We start from the raw sequence: 21,870 nt of genomic DNA, 5'->3' as shown, positions 1-21,870 counted from the left end.
TTGAAGGCCTTGGGAGGTTGAAAAAAAAAAAAAAAAAACAAGTTGGATTTTTCCCACTGCCGGTCAGGGTCTGACTTTTGTGAGCCCCGGTGGGTGCTTGGATTAGGGTGGTGTTTTTTTAAGGAGCCCTAGCCCAGTGGAGTGTGAGTGCAAGCTAGCCGCTGTAACTTAAATCCCTTGTTTGTCCACCATTGTGACTGTTGAAAGGGATGAAGTTGTTGCTGGCTGGGTTTTCCGGGCGTTGAGGCGGAGGTAGTTCTCCTTCTCTGCAAAATGAATGAATAAATTACAGGTCAAGGTTAATGTTAAAATGCGGGGCCCCTAGGCTACCCCCCCGCTTGGGTGCTGAGTTCAGGGGAGCTCCCGGGATGTGGGGAAATAATTCAGTCCGAGCCTCTTATCTGCCTGTTAAAGTTCTTCCCTGGAAATCTCACTTCGATGTGTGTGTGTGAGCGGGCAGCTCAGTCCCGCCATTGTTTGCGAGATGGAATGAGAGCCAGTGGCATCTTGTTTACTTTCTTCTCTGGCTGCTTGCTGGGGTCTGGAGGGTTGGAATCCGCACCTTCTCTGGGCCCTGGCTCCTTTGATTGCAAAGGTAATTATTAAACAGGTCATTTGAAAACAAAAGCCAACAGCTCGGATTCTGAGCTTCCCCCCCCACCACCACCGCCCCGTCCTCGCCCCCCACCCCAGCCCCTCTGGTTGTTGACACCCACCCATTCTGCATCTACCTGCCCTCTGCTCCCCACCCCCTAGCCTGTCTTGAGATTCCAAGGCTGGAGTTAAGAGAAAATGGCCTTGTTTTTCCAACCCTTGGCCGTCAGCCCCAGGCAGCCCCCTGGCTGATTTCTCGGCTACCATTCAAACCACCGGGATGATGACTCAGGCTGCTGCTGTGCGGGGCCTGGGTGCTGGGAGGAGGGGGCATTTGGGGGCTTCTTAGAAAGGCAGCAGAGGGCCACTCCCTCTGCCCCTTTCCCTTTACGGAGCGATTGGCTCTCTTCCAGCCCCCAGCCCAGGGTCCAGTTTGGAGGACTCATAGATAGGCCTGTCCTGGGGGTGAGCCCCTGCTGACCTGTCTGACCACAGAAACCGCACCCCTCAGTGGTTCCCGCTTCTCCCACTCTTGCAAGAGGCAGCTGGTCTGAGGCCCAGGTGACCAGTCCAGTCTCAAGATGACTCAGAGGTCAAAGGTCATCTCCATGTGTGCAGGGTCTGGCCCTAGAAGGTGCTGAGCACATTTGTCAAATGGCCAAAGGCCTGCCTCCCCAGCACTCTGGGCCAGGACACTGGCTTCAGGTTGTGACTAGCCCCCTCACTGCCTGTGTGACCATGGCAAGGTCCCTTTCCTTCTCTGGCTCTGACTTTGTCCATCTGTAATGAAGACAGCACCACTTGGCCCCCTAGGTTTCACAGAGCTGTTGTGTGTGTGTAGCATGGAATGATTGTGGGAATTGGCTTTTCTGCAAGTATAAGGGGTAGCGGGGTGTGGATATATTATTTAAGCAATTTTCAATGATCAGTCATCCAGGTAGAACTTTTGGTCCTTTTTTTGATTCTTCCATCAGTACCTGCCCCCAAGTGGTGGCCCATAGCCCTGTCATTTTTGTCACTGTGCCTTGTTTACAAGTTTTCAGTCACTCCCTGTAGGGGTGAATCCTCGGCATGGCATTTGAGACCCTTTGGGATGTGAAGCCAGAATTCTCATCTTTAGTCACTCTCTGGCAAATACTGTGTGACCCACAATTTACTTCCCTTCACACCTCCCTGCTTTCGTTCTGTCTCTCTCTCTCTCTCTCCTTGGGACCTCCTCCTCCCACCCCCCAGCAGTAAATTCCTATTCAACCCTCAAGATCTAGTGCTATCACCCAAAACTTTCATGAACCCCTCTTCCCTCCACCCCCAGCAGACTTAGTCACTTCCTCCCTCTCATGTCTACCTGGGTGGAGGCTTGGGGAGGGATGTGGCATCAGTAGATGCCCACTCCGTGTGCGGGTGCAGCTAGGTTCAAGAGATGCTGAGATACCCTGCCTCCTCCTCTTTGAAGCCCAGAGCCTGGTGGGAAAGGAAGAAGAGGCGATCACAATACAGCAGGGAAGGGAGTACCTAGGGGCTAGCAGAAGGATCTGGGGGACTGCCTGAGGGAGCCTGGGAGGCTTCCTGCAGGAGGTGGCACTGTATCTTAGGGCTTTAAAATAGGAATTAGCCAGATCCTGGTTCAGTATCCTGCATATGCCACGGTACAACTCTGTGAATTAGGTGGATTGAAGGAATCTGCAATGAAGGAATCGGAGGCTCAAATGTTAAGTGACTCATTCAAGGTCATGCTGTAAGTGGTAGAGCCCAGATTTGAATCAGCATCTTTCTGGCTCAAGCTTAGAGATTTGCTATTACAGGTTCAATGACACCCATATTCAACAGTTATGTCCAGCCCTTGTATTTGCAGCGTACTGTTCTAAAGCTTTAGGAGCACGGGATGGAACCTGTAGATCTTTCTGCATCCCTTCCGCCCTGCCTCTGTGGGCCTTATCTTCTGCCAGGAATGCGTGTCCCTCATCACTTCCCATCTAGACTTTCAACTTCCTCCCCTTAACCTTTCATCACTTCTGAACTTTTTTTCCGTAACAGTATATCGTTTGCTTGTCTTATTCTCCCACCACCTAGATTATAAACCTTACTTTCAGGAAGCTTTTTGTGCATCTTTTTATCTTTTCCTTCTCCCCCCCCCCCACCCCACTTCCAGTACCAGAGATAATAGAGCTACCACTGATTTTACCATCTGTTCCAAAGAGATGAAGACACTGGGTTTGGAGAAGTAAAGTGGCCTGCTCAAGGTCACACAGCTGGGAAGAAACAGGATTGGGATTTGAACCAGGTCCTTTCTCTGCTGTGCTTAGCACACTGCTTTGTAGGCACTTAGTAACTGCCTATCTGATGGATGTCTGACTCGTGCAGAGTGACCCAGATTCCAGCCAGAGTCTTTTCTGAGTGCCTTGGGGGTTGGAAGAGGCTCAGCAGGCTGAATCACACCTGGAGAAACAAGGCCCAGTGCCCCTGACCCAACTCTCGGGGTAGCATCTGAGTGTGGCTGGAATAGGGGGCAGAAGGCAGGCTGAGTGCACTTATTCTAGGCACAAAGCTGGAGGCGGAGATCCTGGCTGAGCAAAATCAAGGCTACCACAGAGCTTCGCCCTGTGATAGCCTGAGGTTCTGTAGCCTGGCCAAGGGCCCGCCGCAGCCCACCCCACCATTCCAGTCTCATCTCACATGGCTTCCAGCCACAAAGATTATTTGCGTGCATACACACACGCTATAGTGTCTCTAGCCTCAGGCCTTTGTCTGTCTGCCTGGAATGTTGCTCTTTGCCCTACCCCCCTTGTCCACCTGCTCCTTCTTTTAGATTCCATTTTAGCCTCACCTCCTCCAGGAAGTCTTCCCTGAGAGCACAGCTGAGCTCAGATCCTTCCTCTGGTATGATGGGCTTAATCTCAAAAAGATGTAATGTGACCAACCATGGAATATCAGCAGGCTCCTTTGGGCTGCAAATAAGCTGGCCCAAACAATAAGAAGTATGAACTTTGCGTGATGAGGTCATGAATCCGGCTGTTTGAGGGTTGGTAACTTAAAGGCTTGGTGATGTCATCAAGGGCCCGGTCTTTCTCTTTGGCTCTGTGGAATGGCTGAGGCAGCTCCAGGCATTATGGGCAGTCACAGGACGGGGTGGCGAGGACTCAGGGAAGCGAAAGGGCTGTTGCCTCCCAGGGTCTATGAGAAAACCTTTCTGGGAACACACCCCCTCATACGCAGACTCTCATCTCATTGGTCAGAACTAGGCACATGAGCATGCCTCCACCAGTCACAGTTACAGGAAATGAGACTATCATGAACTAATCAGGATCCACCACTGCAGCTGGGGCCGGCTGCCTGGAAGCTTGTGGCCACTGGGAGGTGGGGCTCCTTGGGGACCCCAATTTGCTGTCTGCAACCCCGGAAGGGAAAACTGGGAATAATTAATAAGTGTACGGTTAAAAACAACAATGACAACAATAATAGCTGACACTTGTAAAGCATTTACTACATTCCAGGCACTGTTCCAAGCACCATATATCTGTTAGTTCATTTAATACTCACAGCAACCCTCTAAAGTTGGAGCTGGATTGTCCCCATTTTTCAGATGAGGAAACTGAGGACCTTGAGTGCCCAAGGACACACAAAAGTAGCAGAGCTGGGATTTGAACCCAGGAAGTGGGGTCGCAGAACCTGTCCTGAGACCACTCAGCCAGGTCTAAAATCACACCGGTTTGGACATCCACTCCCCAGGGGCCACTGAGAGTCCATGGCAATGAAGCGGGGGCAGGGGCAAGATCATTATCCTGAAATGCAAGTTCAGGTGACAGGAAGCTGCAGCACCCTCTTTTTCTGCCTGTGAAATGCTTGTATCCAGAAAGTCCATCTCATTTGATTGGCAAGAAAAAGCACCGAAGTGATATGCAGTAAGCACGTGCTCACAGAAACCCACACTGCCCACCTGGGCCGGACCCGCAGTCTGAAAGTCTCGGGTAGAGGCATTTACAGGAGAAAAGCTCAAAGTTGCAAAAAGTCCATTCAGAGTCCACTGTTTTCTTGAGTGCATGGGGCTGAAGCCACTGTTTGATTGCATTAGAGAAAGACAGGCTGGCAGGGGAGTTAGGGCCTGGGACCCGGCACCTGGGGTGGAATCCCAGCACCCCTACATCCTGGTGGTGTGACCTTGGGCAAGATGCTTGACCTCTCTGTGTGCTCAGTTTCTAAAACGGGTAGTGATCATGTCCACTGCCTAGGTTGTTGTGAGGACTTAGACAAACCATGACAAGCACTTCAAATAGAGCCTGGTCCACTGTAAACCCCAGTAAGCATTAGCTGAGAGAGAATATGCCCTTTAAGCTGGTCAGGGACAGTCTGCGGAGGCAGAGTTTGAAAAGCCCAGGGTTAGGAGATATTTTTAAGGCTTCTTAATGTGCATACAATCACATTCTGATTTAGGAAGTGGAGATTCTGTCACTGCCCTCCAGGTACCTCGCCAAGGACGCCAGGCATTTAGGGCTCTGAAAGGGGCAGCCAAAATGCTGTAGCATCCCACAGCTGCAAGCAAGTAAGGCTTCGTAGAAGAGGTGGCACTGTGAGCTGAGTCTGGGTGGAATAGGGAAATGTCAGGAGGTAGAGGTGCTGGGGATGAAAGAAGACAGGCCGGGCAGGGAGCAGGAGGGGGTGGGCACAGGTGGAGGAGGTGGGGAGAGCACAGGGTGAGCCCCAGAGCCAATTCCCACGCCCGCCTGGGGTATCCATGACCTGTTGCTGCCCAGAGAAAGGGGCTGGCTCAGCCCCAGCTCCCAAGCACCAGGTATGGAAAGCACAGAGTTGTCCTTGGCCTGCCCCACATCCAACTGCTTAGCGAGGTCGCCCCCCTCACCCGAGCCCCCTGCTTCTGCCGGCGCCGGTCCTCCTCATCTCCCCCCTGAATTATCCAAACAGCTTTGCCACCAGTGCCATCTGCCTCCAGGACAATGCAGATGGTTAGCACAGCCAGAGCCCTCTGGGCAGGAGGAACCACAGGAGCAAAGGCCTGGAGGCTGGAAAGAGAAAGGTGTATGCAGAGTGCAGGCTGGGACTTGTGGCCCGTGTGACCACAGCTTGGGGTTGGTGCAAATTGGTATGTTTTGTTCATGCAGAAACCCTGCAACGTGCACCTGCTGTGTGCAGGGCCCAGTGGAAGACACAAAAGGAGCTTTGGTCCAGTGGGAAGAAAAGGTGTGTTCTCTGCCAAAGGTAGAGGGTGAGAGGCCCAAAGACCCAGAAGGAGGGGACCCCTGGTACTGCGGGGGCTGCGTGGAGGCCCTGTGGCCTCACCAGAGGTGCTGCTGGGGTAGATGTCATGGTTCACTCTGAATCTCTGACTGTATCTCTGCCTTGCTCAAAACCGTTCTCAGGCTGACCCCTGATCCTTATCTGACATTGTGAATATTCTTTGGTCTGACTTCTGTCCTCTCTGGCTTTGCCCCATCTCTCCACCACACATGCCCTAGTTTTAGAGTAACTGTGGTAGTTTTTAAATACCCCAAATTCTTTGACACTGTTCCCTTCAAAAGCTAGACCTCCCTTGCCTTTAAGTGTGGGGTCTGGATTAGTGACTTTCTTCTAATGAGCAGAAGAGAACAGAAGCAATACTGCGAGGCTTCTGGGGCTAGGGCTTAAAAAGATAGCTTCTGCCTGGCACTGCTTTGCTCTGTCTCTCTCTTGCTCTGTGGGAAGCCAGCTGCCATGTTGTAAGGACACTCAAGCATCCCTGTGGAGAGGCCCACAGTGGAGTGGAACTGAGGCCTCCCACCAACAGCCAGCCTGTGAGTGGGTCACCTTGACCACAGATCCTCCTGCCCCAGGCAAGCCTTCCAATGACCGCAGCCCCAGCTAGCACCTGGGCTGCAACCTCATAAGAAACCCTCTGCCAGAAGTGCCCAGGTGCACCATGCCCGCATTCCTAGCCCATAGGAGCTGTGAGAGATACACAAGTTTGTTGTTTCAAGCGACTAGGTTTTCAGGTAATTTGTTATGCAATGGATAACTGATACGGTGACTATGTAATTTATCATCCAAATGGGGACACTTCCGAGAATAACAGGGAGCACTAAAAATAATTACCCTGGACAACAGGGCAAACCAGAATGTGTGATCGCCCTAGCCAGCTTTCATCCAGCCAGATAGCTCTTGAAGCCACCCTGGGGCTGGGTAAGTGGCTTTCTGGGATCACCTGTGCCTCAGGGTATAGGGTGGGAGAGCTGGTCCCCCTCTGTCCTCACGCCAGGTGCATGTCCAGGCCTCCTCAGGACCAGTGCTCCACTGCACTAACTCATCTTCTGTTGCAAAGGACTGAGCTTGCGCTTGCTGGCAAATGTTTTTCTTATAACAGACCTCCGGTCTGAGGAACCAGCCCTGAATAAACCAGCCTAGTCCCACCGGTGCTGGAGCAGTCAGATTCTGGTTGTCCAAGACCCAGTGCTGTACCTTGGCACAAGCTGACAGGCCTACCAGCATCACCCCCAGCTGCCAGTTCCCCCAAACCTTTAGCCACTCAGTTTGTGGTGAGTGTGTTAAATTACACCTTCTAAGGGGAAGCTCACCTCTGGATGCCTTACACTCTTCCTTGCCTTAATTATAATATATTGGACACACTCTGACCTCTGAGATCTAGGCTTACAAGCCTGGGGTCTTATCTGCCCACCCATGTTCACGGCAGCATCATTCACAATAGCCAAAAGGTGGGAGCAACCCAAGAGCCCACAGACAAACGCACGGATAAGCAAAATGTGGTCTGTACATGTAATAAAGTATCATCCAGCCTTAAAAAGGAAGGAAATTGTGACACATGCTACAACATGGATGAGCCTTGAGGACATTATGCTAAGTGAAATAAGCCAGTCACAGAAAGACAAATAGTGTTTGATTCCACTTACATGAGGTACCTAGAGAAGTCAATTCATAGAGACAGAAATTCGAGGCGGTGGTTGCCAGGGGCTGGTGAGGGGGGGTGAGTGGGGACTTGTTATTCAGTGAGTATAGAGTTTCAGTTTTGCAAGATGAAGAGTCCTGGAGATCAGTTACAAAACAATACGAATGCACTTACTACTGAACAGTAAACTTTAAAATGATCAAGATGATAAGTTTGATAGCATGTATGTTTTACAGACATTTGGGGGACAAAAGAAAAAGGTAGTAGCCTGGCGAGTGTGCAGAACCAAAGGGCAGTGTGGTGGGTGAGTGGATGGCGGTGAGCCAGGGCAGCGTGGGCAGCAGAGTCAGACCGAGGGAAAGAGCTGGCACCCAGTGAGACAGCGGCTTCGAGCACGTCATGCATTAACTCACTTAATCCTCACAATAACCCTTAGCACGTAGGTACATTTACTGGCCCCGTTTTGCAGATGGGGGAACTGAGACACTGACTTTGCTCAAGATCACAAAACCAACAAGTGAAGAGTAGGGTTTTTTTTTTAATAACAGCTTTATTGAGATATAATTCATGTACCATACAATTCACCCTCTTCAAGTGTACAACTCAGTAGCTTCTTGTGTATTCAGAGTTGTGCAGCCATCACCAGTGTCTAATTCCAAAACTCGTCCATCGTCACCCCAAAAGAAACCATAAGCAGACATTTCCTAGCCCCTGGCAGCACTAATCTACTTTCTGTCTCTAGGGATTTGCCTGTTCTGGACATTTCCTATCAATGGAATCATACAATACGTGGTTCTTTGTGACTGGCTTCTTTCACGGAGCATCATGTTTTCAAGGTTCATCTGTGTTGTAGCCTGTGTGTCAATACGTCATTCCTTTTTATGATAGAATAGTATTCCATTGTATTGGATAGACCACATTTTGTTTATTCATCCATTGATGTATATTTGGATTGTTTCCACATTTTTGTTATCATAAAGATCACTGCTGTGAACATCTGTGTACAAGTGTTGGTGTGAATGTGTGTTTTCATCTCTCTTGGGTAGATCCCTAGGGATGGAAATGCTGGGTCACGTGGTAACTTTGTGTTTAACATTTTGAGGACCTGCCAGGCTGTTTCCCACAGCGGCTGCACCATTTGACATACCTGAGGAGTAGGGATTTGAACCCAGGGCCTCTGGCTGCAGAGTCCATGTTCGTAAACCACCACACTAGCTTAGTATGGGTAGGAGCCTGGAGTCCCATACCGGTTGGGTGACCACAGTCTGGGCTACTGAACCTCTGGGAGACTCGGTGTCTTTGTGGGTGAACAGGATTATGGGGAAGGGATAGCCCAGGTTAAGCACCTGGCCACAGCAGGCTTTGCCCATGGTCCTCCTGGTACAGCGCTCGCTGAAACTTGGTGTCACCTAAGTGGGTGCATGAGTGGAGGCAAGGAAGTGTGACATGTAGGTTCCTGTAGCTCTTGGGGTCCTTGAAGGGCCTGGGCAGCTGTCAGTGGAGAGGGGACTCCCCAGCTGACCCAGCCTAGGCTGTGGCCGCCTGATCTGAGCCTAGGCTGCCGGGAGGTATATAGTTCTGGCAGGAAGGGAGAGGGGGGCAGTCAAGTCAGGCCTCCCTCCTCCTGCACAGGCCTCGGACCCTGGGCAGTACAAGGTGCATACGTTCAAGGTAGGGTTAGTTTTCCCTCCAAGGTGGGCCTCCTGGACGCTCCCCTGGACTTTCCTCTCCACCCTCAGGGCCTCTCCACCAGGCCTACCTTCCTTGAGCCCCTCCCCACCCCACGACTTACTCCCTTTCTTGAGTAGGAAAGGCAGTGGGTGGAAATTTGTTCTCAAAGTTCAATCTTTTTCCTTCAGAGTTCAAAAGTCACTGAGGCAGTGACTGATAGGATGGATTTAGAACAAACAAAGCTTTTAGCCTCGGCGATCTTTCTTGAGAGCCTACTACGTGTCAGCCTGCAGTAGGGTTCTCCATCCTTTTCCCCCACCAGGCTCCATAGGAAGGAGGGCTCCCAGCAGACGGTGGAGTCAGCGGCTCGTAACTCACCCCAGTTCACACAGCAATCACCTAGCAGACTGGGGTTCAGGCCTGTGCTAAGGCCCATTTCTCAGGGGGCGTACACACTTGTAAGAGTCAAGAAAACGTGTTTTTAATCCAACATCCACCACTTAACCAGCTCTGTGACCTTGGACAAGTTGTTGAGCCTCAAAGGAGGCTCAGTTTCCCCATCTTTAAAATAGGCACCATGCTATCGAGCTCTTTGGGTTCCACTGAAGATTAAGTGGGAAATTTTACATCAAGGGCTTAGGCATCCGACCCACAGTGAGCTGATCATTCATATGAATCCAACAGATATTTTTTGAGGACCGAAGTGCCCTGGGCTGGACTGCACGCCTTGGCGAAGGGGTAGCGGTGGCCTCTGTCCCCACGGTGCTGATGGTCTGTTCTTCTTTGGAATTGTTGGAAGGGCTGAGCTGGTGGTTGCAGGATGGAATGACTAATTCTGATTTTTATTTGACTAGGGGTGTTTTTTTTTTTAATTGAGTGAGCTGTGGGGACTGACAGACTGGCCCAGGGGGCCGGGGATGGGGAGGCTAGCAGCAGAAGAGGAGTCTGCAGGCACGTGGGCCCGAGAACCTTTGTGGTTAGGCCGGCGGCCCGCTGTAAGGGCAGCTTGTCAGAACCAAGAGCGCTGGTGTCCTTTCAAAGGCATGAGCTCTCCCCTCCCAGCAAGGTCCTGGGAGCCCTTCTCAGATGGTGGCGATCGCGAGACCTCTCAGTGCCCACCGGTACTGCCGGCCTCGCTTGGGCACCAGCTGTGTTGTTAAAACGCCCCGTAAAAAATCAAACCATTGGAAGGTTGCCCTGAGTTAATGCCCCGTGGAGTGCCTGTTCTCAAAAGCCAGGACCCCTGAGTCCCCCTGCAGAATGAAGGTTCTTGCATCCCCCCCACCCCTACCCCGCGCACACACCTCTGTCCCATGAGGGCAGGTGTCCTCCGCAGACTCGTCCCTTCACCCACCGAGGGCAGGGACCGGCCAAGGGGGGTCCCCGTGGGAGCAGTTAGGTGCCTGTGAGGTCTGGAAGCCTGTGCCTCCAGCCTCCGAGGGCTTGTCTGCCTCCCCAGGGGGAATCAAGCCCATGGGACAGTGGCTTGGGAAGGCAGAGGCTGCACCGTGGAGATGGTTCATTCTTGCTCTCTGGGGTTTCCTTACACCTAGCGTGGATTTTTGGCCCTTGAGGCTTCCTTCATCTCCACTAGTTCCCAAGTGTGTCTCGATACCCATTCTGTGCCACATGCTGGCCCTTTGAGGACTTGGACACCAACCCTGGACTCGTTGTAGACAGCACGGTGGGGAAGACAGCTCTCCAAGATCTTGATTACACTAATCTGGTGAGAGGAAAGTCCTCAAGGCTCGGGGGAGCTCGAGGTACAGGAGAGGAAATACAGTTGAGTCCAGGTGGGTCGGGGAGGGCTTCCAGGAGAGGTGGCATTGAGCCAGGCTTGAAGCATTGAGGTAGAGAAGGGACTTCCAAGAAGGAGATACAGCATGTGCAAAAGCACAGAGCCCTGGCCAGTGTGGCCCATGGTGAGCTGGAGCAGCGTGGGAGCTGGAGGGGATGGCCCTGTTATGAGGAGAGGGAGGGCTCTGTCCAGCCTCCTCGGTCAGGATCTGGTCACTGGTGTAATCCCAGGGCCGAAGAAGGCTCGTGGGAGAGGGGAGGGCAGGGCAGGTAAGGAAGAGGACAGCTGGGGGAAAAGGCCCAGAGAAATGGCCCAGTGGAAAAGGAAATGAGAGAGAATGTAGTGTGGGAAATCTAGGCTAGAGAAATGCCACTTCTGGGTGTATACCCGGAAGGATTGGAAGCAGGGTCTCAAATATTTGTACACCCATGTTCACAGCAGCGTTATTCACAACAACAAAAACATGGAAGCAACCCAAGTATCCATTGACTGATGAATTGATAAGCAAAATGTGGTGTATGCATACAGTAGAATACTGTTCAGCCTTAAAAAGGAAGGAAATTCTGACACCTGCTACAACATGGATGAACCTTGGGGACTGAGTGGTATAAGCCAGTCACAAAGGATAAATACTGTACAAATTCATAGAGATAGAAAGTAGAATGGTGACGCACAGGGGCTGGTGATGGGGAGAATGGGGAGTTATCGTTTAATAGAGACAGAGTTTCAGTTTTACAAGACGAAATGAGTTATGGGGACGGATGGTGGTGATGGTTGCACACAATGTAAATGTAGTTAATACCACTGAGCTGTATACCTTAAAATCGTTAAGATGGTAAATTTTATGTGTATTTAATATAATAAAATGCGTACTGAACAACAGACAACAAATCCAGGCTAGTGAGAATGAGAAGAAAGTTGAGAGGTGGAGGTGTTGCGGGGGTGGGGGGGGGGGGTGTGTGGAGAGGATTGTCAGTGAGAGAGCATGAGTCTTGACGGATCTGAGTTTGAACCCTCACTGTGCCACCTGTATGAGTCAGCTTGAGCTGCAATAACAAAATACCACAGCCTGGATGGCTTAAACAACAGAAGTTTATTTCTCAGTTTTGGAAGTTGGGAATCCAAGATCAGGATGCCAATAGATTCACTTCCTGGTGAGGGCTCTCTTCTTGGCTTGCAGATGGCCGCCTTCTCCCTGTGCCCTCACATGGTCTTTTCTCGGTGCATGTGCATGGACAGAGAAAGCAAGCGAGATCTCTCTCTTCCTCTCTTAGGGCACTAACCCCATCACGGGGCCCGATCCTCATGACCTCATCCAAACCTAATCACCTCCCAGAGTCCCCACCTCCAAATACCATCCCATTGGGGGTTAAGCCTTCAACATATGAATTTGTGGAGGACACAGACATTCAGTCCATATGCCACATTTGGAGTCATTTCACTTCATTAAGTCTCAGTTTTCATATCTGGAAAGTGCTGCTGAGCCCCTGGGGTCCTGTTGGCGCCTCATGTGCTCTTGTGCATCCAGTGCCTGGCCTCTAGGAGTTGCTCATCAGGCCTTGGCTGTCATCAGCTAGGCTTCCCTGAGCATCTGCCATTCTCCATAACCCCTAGATGTCCCCAGATGGTCTGGGGCTCTGGGAGATGCTCTTTTCCCCCCTTGCAGGCTCTGCTTTGGGCCTCTCTGACTGGGTCTGGTCCTGTGGTCTCTAAGCAGGAGGGTGAGCACAGACCAGGTCTCAGGAAGGCTTAGGTGGGCTGTTTGTCTTCACGTTGAGGCTGGAGATCTTGGGATACCTTCCCCATTCTTTGTTTACCCACCCCTGAAGGACCCAGGCTTACTGGGTGGGGGGGTGGGCGGTGACCAAGCAGCTTCTAGCTGGTGAGAATGCAGAGTGCCAGGGTCTGCTTTAAGATGACAGGTCACCTGGCTTCTTAGGTGGGTCAGGGTCAGGCCCCCTCCCAAATAGAGGGTTGCAGGTGGGCAAGAGAGGCTGTACCCCAGCCTGGGAGAGGCAGGGAGCCCCATCATCCTCTGATTCTCCTCCATTCTCCTGGCATCAGGCTATGTCTGGGCTGTCGCCTGGGTCCTGGGCAGGAAGGAGGAGAGGATTGTGACTGCCAGGGTCACAGCACAAGTCAACAGCAGGGCTGGGGTTTGATCCCCGGGATAGTCTGTCCCCCAACGCCATGCCCCTGGCCACGACACCCTCCTTCCTGCACCCTCTCAGTGCCCCCCGCTGGCACCCCACTCTTACCTGGCTCCCCTGCCTTGGCAGTCCACCTTGGCCCTATCGCCTCCTTGCCTCTGTTTTTTTTTCCCCTTCGTTTTTAATTTTTGGATAGATAGCAAATTCACAATTTATTAGAATTCCAAAGTTACACAAAGGTGCCCAGTAAAAGCTTCCTCCCACCCTTGTTCTTCAGCCAACCAATTCCCGCCCCCACAGACAAGGAGATCAGTGGGGATCTCGGTGATATTTCCTGTGTGTGCGTGTATATATATGTGTGTGTGTGTGTGTGTGTGTATGCAAATACGCATATGTAGTATTTTCTCTCTTTTTTTTTTTTAACATAAATTGGTATTAAACCATGCTCAGTATTCCCATTCTGCACCGTGGTATTCTTCAGCTGAAGTTCGTCTTAGTGGTGATTCACATCCTTCATTTTAACTGCTGCACAGTTTCCCAAGGATGAGGTGACCATCATATCTTTAAACTTACTCCGCAGGTGGACCTTTGTTCCCAACCTTTTTTGTCATTATTTACAATTAATGCCATACCATGTAACTTGGGGCACAGGCCTTATTTTGCATGCGTGAGAATATGCCTGCAGGCAAATGCCTAGAAGCAGAACCCGGGGTCAGAGCACGTGTGTTGGAAAAGTCCTCACGTAGTGCCTGCGGAAAGGGGTTCCCGTTGACATCCCTGTCTGGGTGTCCTGGGCCTGCTTCCCACCACCTCGCCACGCAGTGTGTCATCAGACAGCCTGGTAGGTGAAGGACCCCTCTATGTCACCTTCCATTCTGGGGGTGCGTGTTTATGCACATACATGCCAGCCCTGAGGCATTTGCTTGTCTTCTTGTTTGGGGCCCTCTGTCACTGTTCATCTTATTTCCCCCAGCCAGCTCACAGGCCCCCAGTGGGCTGTGGCAGGTCTTAAGCCTTTCACCTCCAGAGCACCCAGCCTCTAGTCGGCCCACCATAGTTAAAGCCCTGATTTTATTTGCTCTCGTATCAGGGTATTTGCCCATCTCTGTGGCCAGCTCCCCCGCTGTCCCCCTCCATGTGCAGGTGAAGACATCTGTCTGCCAGGCCCTGGGGCCCAGGTAGCCATGCCCACACTCAAGCATCCCCAGTGTGCCCAGCCCTTGAAGCTGAGTCCACACCTCCAGGGGCTGCCCCCTCACAGGTCCACAGCTCTCTCACCTCCACAAATGTTGGAAACTGGCCCAGGTCCCAGCACCCCCAGGCCTTTCCACCTTCCTGCCAGATTTAGCTGATGGGGAGGCTCCAGGCTCTGGGAGCAGCTGGGCCTGAGCAGTGCCCTCCCTGGGGCTTCACAGCTGTCCCAGAGGTAAAGTGTGCCAGACCCCATAAAGATACCCACCCGCCCCAGGGCGGTGGGTAGGCAGCTTCTGGCCCCTGTTGCCCTCAGAGAGCTCTGGAAGAGCCTTCTTGCGGCTGCCAAAGATGCAGCAAGAAGCTCACCCACCTCCTGTGCAGGTGGAGGATGCTCGCACCGCAGAGGCCCAGGCCTACCCGCTTACCAGTCACACGTAGCATGTTCCGCCCACTTAACTCACGGCCTTTGGTGGAGTGTTAGCCTTTCCAGGCCTCAGTTTCTTCATCTGCAAAATGGGGCAATAACACTGACTTAACCAGCTCATCAGAAATTCCCTTTAACATCGTTATGTTCTGATTACTTTAACGCCACTGTCTCCCTTACTTTCTCTCCCTCCACAACTTTGGCAAGTTGGATGTGGCCCTGGGATATAGGCCACAGCCAAGTGAGAATTTTAATAAAAGTGAAATATTTTGTCCAGAGCCCGTGGAAGGCCCTTGGGGCCTGGCCCTTCTCATTGTGGGGCAGGGCCACTAGACTGTCATCGAGCTGCTCCAGGCAGCTCAGAGAGGTAATGACAGGTACAAACCCAGCAGAAGAAAACGCCGCATCCCCCAGGAGAGGTTGGGTGGTAAGGAGCTGACAGTGGGTACCTGTGTTGATTTTCGGCCCATCCCGACTCTGGGAAGTTGGTGCCACCATCAGCCAGGAGTGCAGGACAGCGCGACGGCTTGGGCTGGGGTTTCCTTTGCAGGCATGTCTCAGCCATAGCTGGACCCCCAGGCCAGGCGCACTTTGGAAGCAGCAGGGGCTGACGACCCCTGTCCAGTTAGTAAGCATAGCTCTGCTGCTGACTGAGCCTGCCCCAGCCTGGGACAGCTAGGGAGAGTAGACCAACCAGAGGGTTCTTTGCCCCAGGGCAGGCAGGTGCAGGGCTGGAGGCTGGCCACCAAGGGGTCCCTTCCAGCCCTCTCCTGCCCCAGCCTAAGGTCTGGGACGGCACCATTTGGGTGTAAGCGCTGCCCTCCCTGGTGGAGAATGTTAGCACGCTGAATAGCTAGTGCTCGGCCACTCTGGGCTGGACCCAGCCTGACATCTTTAGTTCAGCTCTTTTATTTCATGGATTTGGAACGGAGTCCATAAAGGAGAGGACTTGCCAAGGCACGTGGCGGTCACACTGATCCCCCCAGGTGCAGACAGGCCCTGGGGAGCTAGGCTGCGGCTCAGCTCAGAGCCCCTTCCCTTCAGCTTGGGAACCATTCTGTACCGTTTCTCATGGGCTTATGTTCATTTCAGCCCTTTTCCCATCATCTCTGGTCATTTGTCCAGTTGTTTCACGAGTCTCTTCTCAGTAGCCGCCAGTGTCTTTAAGGGTATTGTGGACTGAATGTTTGTGTCCCCCCAAAACTCATATGCTAAATCCCTAACCCCTAGTGGGAATGTATTTGGAGATGGACCTTTAGGAAGTAATTAAGGTTAAAAGAGGTCATAACGGTGGGGCCCTGATCCAACAGGATTAGTGTCCTTAGGAGAAGAGGCACCAGAGAGCTCGCTTGCTTTCTCTCCACACTGTGCACAGAAGGAAGGCCAGGCAAGGATACAGCCTTCATCAAGCCAGGAGGGAGCCCTCTCCAGAAACACTGCCAGCACTCTGTTCTACTTCCATCCTCCAGAACTGTGAGAAAATAAACTTCTGTTGTTTAAGGCCCCCAGTGCTTTGTTCTGGCAGCCCTGGCTGTTGTTGCCCTATGTGTCCCCCATGCCACCCTAGCCCTCCTGGACCGCTGAGATTGAGGACCAGTGGAAAGAGCCCCGACGAGACTGTCCCAAAGCCTCAGTGTGCCCATCTTGGTAACGGGAGGGTGAAGAGAGAGGCAGGTAGGTCAGGTACTCATGGGCACAATAGCAGTTTTCCTGCCCTTTCTCCCTGGCTCAAGGTTGAGCTCATTAAAAGAGCTAAGTGTTGGGAATTCCGTGGTGGTCCAGTGGTTAGGACTGTGCGCTATCACCAGGTTCGATCCCTGGTCTGGGAACTAAGATCCTGCAAGCCGTGCAGCATAACCAAAAAGAAAAAACCAAAAACAAACAAAAAAAGAGCTAAATGTCAGTGCTAAACATTTTACCCCCTGAGCTAAGTGAACAACCGGGGGGCTTTTCCTGGGGGAAAGTAGTGGTAAACTCGAGACCCCGCCTCATGCCAGCAGCTAGTCCTTCACTCTTGAGGACCTCAGTGAGGTTCCGGACATCATGGAGACAGAGATGGAATCCGGACCTGGAATGGTCCCAGGGCCTGTGGCTTGGGGGGTTAACCGCAGCCGAATGACCTGGAGCTGCAGGCCACGGAGGCGACATGGGCATTGTTTCAGGTGGAGGCTGCTTGCTAATGAATGAGTGATGGGCAGAAAAGTTCTAGAACTGTACTGTCCAAGTCGGTAGCCTCTAGTTCACATTTAATTAATATGAACTCTAGCTAAGTTCATATTAATTAAAATCAAGTAAGATTTTTTTTAAAAATTCAATTCTTTAGCCACACTAGCCTCATTTCGTAGCACTCAGTAGCCACACGTGGCTGGTGGCTAACCCAACTGGACAACGCGGGTGTAGACCATTTTCATCATTCCAGGAAGCTCTCCTGGATAACACTGTTCTAGGTTTGTTTGGACTCAGTAGAGAGAATGCCAGGTTCGTTTCAACGATGGCTGTCCTGACTTAGGGTTGGGCGGAGTGAGGTCACACCTGGCCGTATGTGCCACCCTTTGCAGGCATACGGTGGAGATACACCCCGTGGGCTCCTAGACAAAGCAGTCGGGTATACTGTAGTGTGACGTGGTTGGACCTAGGCTGGCCTGGCCAGCAGGAATTGGCTCCATCCGGGGATTTCAGGGCTCCTTTCTGACATCCCAGCTGCTCCCACACTTAGCTCTGCTTCAACTTTCTGCTCCAGCACCACCACCTCCAGGGTGCCCTCCCTGAGTCCCAGACCCCCAGCACTCCCCCGCTTGCCCTTCTCTGCTTATTCCCTGCATCCACCCCGCTTATGTAAACACATCATCACGTCTGCATCCCCAGCTAACGCAGCGCTGGGCCCGTGGAACTGCGGTGGGCAGGGCAGCGGCTTGGCAAAGCTGGAGCCATGATCCTTCCGACGTAGGCCCTGTGTTCTGACTCTGGGAGTGACAAGGCGCCAGCCCAAAGCACAGGGAGATGCAGGGCATGCCCAGGGTCACCCAGCTTGCTAGGAGTCGAGGCTGAACAGGCCCAGCTGGAGGTGCTGAAGCCCAGTTGGAGCAGGGAGCAGCTGAGATGCCCAGGTCAGCGTCCAGAGCCGGCAGATGGTCACAGGCCATCTTCTGCTTCACCTGGTTTACATTTCGCTTAACCTACTCCTGACCCCACCTCAGAGGCATCCCAGGGGCCGTTAGCTCGGGACCCCGCCTCCTCACTCCAGGCACCGATCCCATGAGTGGTCACACACACAGACACCCCTTCATCCAGGAAATTGACTGCCCCTAAATCCCAAGACATTTGAGAACTTCAGGGGGTCTAGAAAGGGAAAACTGGGGAATCTGTAGGCCAGACATGTTTTCTTTGGCCCACCCGGTGTGTTTTTTGAAAAGTACACCAACATTTAGCTCTCGCCTCCTCGCTTCCAAGACGACCAAGAAAAGAAGGAATAATGGTTATGCCAGAAAGGGCCGCGGCCACCTGCAGCCTATTCGCTGCACCAACTGTGCCCGACGCATGCCCGAGGATGAGGCCATTAAGAAGTTCGTCACTCGGAACATCGTAGAGGCCGCAGCCATCAGGGACATTCCCGAAGCGAGGGTTTTCTATGCCTATGTGCTTCCCAAGCTGTATGTGAAACCGCATTACTGCGTGAGTTGTGCCATTCACCGCAAGGTAGTCAGGAGTCGTTCTCGGGAAGCCCGGTAGGACCGAACACCTCCACCCCGATTTAGACCTGCTGGTGCTGCCCCACGACCTCCGCCAAAGCCCATGGAAGGAGCTAAGTCCTTAAAGACTGAAGAATACTGTCCCCTGGAAAGAAAATAAAGTGGAAATTATACTTAAAAAAAAAAAAGTACACCAACATTTAAATATTGAGAGAGATCACCAAAATCTGGATTTCCAGCTTTTCTGGAAGAATTGGAAGATCTTGCAACCCAGGGCCCACATGTAACAGTCCATCGGAGCTGAGTGGCAGCTGCCCCTCTTTGGTAGGAAAGGAGCCGCCCGCCCCACCCCAGGCAGCCGGAGTCCCTTCCAACCCTGGTGTCCCCCACCGCCCCACCTCCACTGAGACCAGGTACCAGGCCCATTTGTCATCGTGCTGTTACTGGCCTGTTTCTTGGGTACAGAAAAATATGTCTCTGCTATTCTGCCCCAAAAGTGCTAGGAAGAAAAAGAGGCTGAGAGGACCATGGGCTTCTTGGTACAAGTGAAGAATGTTCCTGGGTATGGAATATGCAAAGCGTGTCTGACTTCTGGTTCTCTTCACCTGAGTATCTTGCACACCTTTGAGCTGTAACCCCCTGTTAAGGCATTTCCAAGCTCTTCCTTGATGTCCTCCTCCCATCCTCCATCCACCCCCTTTGGTTTCTTGTCCCTGAAACCCCTGCAGAAACACATGTGCGTCTGTGTCCGACTCCCTATCTTGGGGGGCTCGGCTGATACTGCTGACTTGGTAAAGGTGGTAGCAGCTGAGCAGACCTCCTCTTGGGGCTCCTGACCGTCCTCCCAGGCTCCCAGCTGGAGGGACACAGGGGCCAGGGGTCTGATATGGCCAGGCTCACGGGCTTCGGTTTCTGGGTCCTGCATCCCCTGGGCTGCCCCCCGGTGGTCCACAGTGAATGGAGTATGAAGCCAGCTCCCCCCACCTAAGAGAAGATGGGACTCAAGCAGATACAGAGAGGCAGGTGCAGAGAGAGAACAGCGAGATTGCCAGTGAGATGTGGGAACTGCTCTCCATGCAGCCAAAGTGAGCTGCTTAAGACATAGACCCTCAAACATTTCGAAGCTTTCTTTTTCCTTTTTTTTTTAGTGGACCTCAGGTGCACAGAATGCAATTACTCATCATCCTTGTTCTGTGACATACTTATCGATCCTAGCTTTCAAGTTACGTTTGTTTATTGTTTGAATAAGAATACCCCCCACTGCAACCATGCCATGATGGTAACTGCTGTACACCCACACTTATCTTTCCCTTGACTTTTACAAACAGTTTTGTCCTGTGTATACACCTGACAAGGGGATCTGGCTGTGTGTTTTCTGGGGCTTGCTTTTTTCCACTCAACGATGTATTACAAAGTATAGATGATATTCCATGTTTCCCTGGCTATACACAATTGGACCACAGCGCCGTAGAATATTTCTCTTCCGCGAGTTAGGGGTCTTTCCTTCTGGGGTCCGCTGCGTATGCTGCTTCCCCTGCCTGGATCTCATCCTCTCCGAGCCCTTCCCAGACACCCTATCCAAAGGAAACCCTCACAGCTGCTCTGTTTTAAAACCCCTCCTTGGGGACTTCCCTGGCGGTCCAGTGGTTAAGACTCAGAGGGTCCAATGCAGGGGGCGCGGGTTCGATCCCTGGTTGGGGAACTAAGATCCCACATGCCTCGGGGCGTGGCCAAAAAGTTTAAAAAAAAAAAAATTTTTTTTTAAAATAAATAAATAAAACGCTTCCTTGTTCCACAGCCCTTCCCGCAGTCAAACTACGGTAATGCTTTGTGTGCTTGTTTTTGCCTGGCCCCATGTCAGCGGGGTCCTTCCCCATCTCAGCAGATGCTTGACCGCTGTGCTATAGGACCCACCCCGTGGAGAGGGTGGGACTCAGCCACGCTTGGGTGGGCCGAGGTGTGCAAAGGAGTTCTTGGGGGCAAACTTGAGCTGCTTTTGTGGAATTACGGGAATTTGGGACAGAGGAAGCCAGCCAGGAAATCTTTTTTTAATAAGGATGTTTATAGCAGCTTTATTCATAATAGCCAAAAACTGGAAACAACCAAATGTCATCAACAAGAGAAGGGATAAATTAAAATATATTATAATACATTATAAATATATATAAACATACATATATATTCAGCAATAAAAGTGGCTACAAAGCAACATAAAGTAAAACAGATGAATCTCAAAAACAATACACTGAACAAAAGAAGCCAGACACAAAATAGTACACACCGTATGATTTTATGGCTGTGAGGCACACAAACCAGCAAATAATCTATGATGATAGAAACTGGAACAGGGGTTGCCTCTGGGTGGTCTTAGGGATCCACAGGCCAGGGACAGAAGGCTTTCTGCAGTAATGGGAATGTTCAATATCTTTTTTTTTTTTTTAATTGGAGTATAGGTGATTTACAATGTTGTGTTAGTTTCAGGTGTATGGCAAAGTGAATCAGTTATACATATACATAGATCCACTCTTTTATTTTTTATATTCTTTTCTCATATAGGCCATTACAGAGTATTGAGTAGAGTTCCCTGTGCTATACAGCAGGTTCCTATTAGTTATCTATTTTATATATAGTAGGGTGTATGTCATTCCCAATCTCCCAGTTTTTCTCTCTTGATTGGGGTGGTGGCTAAATGGGAGTATACAATTGTCAAAACTCGTCTAACGGCACACCTAAAATCTGCACATTTCATTATGGTAAATTATGCCATAGTTCAGAAAAAGGCTTTGAGTAAAAAAAAAAAAAAATTACCTGTGAGAAACTATGCTCCAAGCCCAGGTTGACCTCATTAAAAACATTTCTCACCTAAAACGATGAGTGCCATTGAGGAGCTGCTTGGTCCTGGCCCAGTGAGGGGTGGGGGGGTGTCACCAAGGGGACTTTTTTTTTTTTTTGGCAACACCACGTGGCATGCGGGATCTTAGTTCCCTGATCAGGGATCGAACCTGTGCCCCCTGCAGTGGAAGCGTGGAGTCTTAACCACTGGACCGCCAGAGAAGTCCCAGAAGGGATGTTGTAGAGTCCTTTTCCCCATCCATCTTCAGGTCACCTCCTCACTGCCTCTGCCCCCTCAAACCTTTGTTCTGAGGACCCTAGAGGTACACCCTGGCATGTGAGCCCCGTAGAAAGGCAAGAACTTGAACCTTTGGCCTCCACCCAGCCTGCCCTCTGGGATTTTTCTTCTCTGGTAGTGAAGTAGCGGCCACGTGGGGCGTGCACAGATCTTATGCGTGTGGCTCTGTGAATTCCCACAGACTGACCGCACCTGGGGAACCAGCTCCCAGGAAAAACCCATAGAGAACGTCCCCAGGATCCTGGAAGTCTCCCCACTACCCGCTTCTGGTCACCACTCCCCTCTCCTGCCCGCTCACCCGACTTCTGTCGCCTCTGTGTGATTCTGCCCA

The 21,870-nt window shown here is 51.6% G+C and overlaps 1 protein-coding gene and 1 pseudogene across 1 annotated transcript in view; both read left to right on the top strand.

Moving 5' to 3' along the window:
• CASTOR2 (cytosolic arginine sensor for mTORC1 subunit 2) overlaps positions 1-21,870 on the top strand; it is a 59,032-nt gene that overhangs the window by 959 nt on the left and 36,203 nt on the right. The gene's annotated exons all lie outside the window — the stretch shown is intronic.
• Positions 18,096-18,569, top strand: LOC103012999 (40S ribosomal protein S26-like; annotated as a pseudogene).

The sequence above is a fragment of the Balaenoptera acutorostrata genome, chromosome 15 (assembly GCF_949987535.1).
Source record: "Balaenoptera acutorostrata chromosome 15, mBalAcu1.1, whole genome shotgun sequence".
In the NCBI taxonomy this organism is placed as follows: Eukaryota; Metazoa; Chordata; class Mammalia; order Artiodactyla; family Balaenopteridae; genus Balaenoptera; species Balaenoptera acutorostrata.
The sequence above is the reverse complement of the archived record's forward strand: the minus strand, read 5'-3'. Positions and strand labels throughout refer to the sequence as shown.